Source organism: Sinocyclocheilus grahami, unplaced genomic scaffold, assembly GCF_001515645.1.
Source record: "Sinocyclocheilus grahami isolate Dianchi unplaced genomic scaffold, SAMN03320097.WGS_v1.1 scaffold207.1, whole genome shotgun sequence".
Classification (NCBI taxonomy): domain Eukaryota; kingdom Metazoa; phylum Chordata; class Actinopteri; order Cypriniformes; family Cyprinidae; genus Sinocyclocheilus; species Sinocyclocheilus grahami.
The window spans coordinates 303122-303780 of record NW_015505386.1 but is presented as its reverse complement, the minus strand read 5'-3'; the positions used below and the strand labels follow the sequence as shown (position 1 = coordinate 303780).

Genomic DNA, 659 nt, shown 5'->3' with positions numbered 1-659 from the left:
AAAAAAAAGTGTCAGTTTCCCTAAAATGTCACACATGCTAAAATGAACAAAATTAATGCACATATCGATAAATGAGTAAAAACATTGCTTTAAAGGAAGTACCTACTCACTTCTGTTTTAGTTCACCTTGATTAGTGCAAATGTCAAACACAGAACATATTAACTGAGCAATTTAGCATAAATAAAATGTAAATGCAATATAAAAATATATCAGTTCAAATATTGGATTGGTTAGTGGTAGTTCATATAAAATGACACTATGATTCCTTCATGCATGTTGTAATATTAACCTTGGTCCAATTTGGTAATTCTGATGCATACAAAACATATGGAGAAAGCATGTTATTTATTTATATATATATATATATATATATATATATATACACACACACATACACACACACAAAGCCAATCCTCCCTATATGCAAAGTACGCACGCTGCATAGGGCCCCCGAGATGGTTTCGTTTTTGAATTTGGCCAGCGGTTATGACATTTGTCACTTATGTAATTTCTTTTAACGCGGTGCATTAAAAGAAATGCACTGCATTAAAGACACAGTTTTGCGTAAGTCCTCCAGAAGTCTAGGATCAGCGCTGTGTATATATATATATATACACACACACACACACACAGTACCTTACAGATGTGAGTACACCCC

The 659-nt window shown here is 33.2% G+C and overlaps 1 protein-coding gene across 3 annotated transcripts in view; it reads left to right on the top strand.

The window, feature by feature from the left end:
- Nucleotides 1–659, top strand: part of whrna (whirlin a) — a 107409-nt gene that overhangs the window by 63238 nt on the left and 43512 nt on the right. The gene's annotated exons all lie outside the window — the stretch shown is intronic.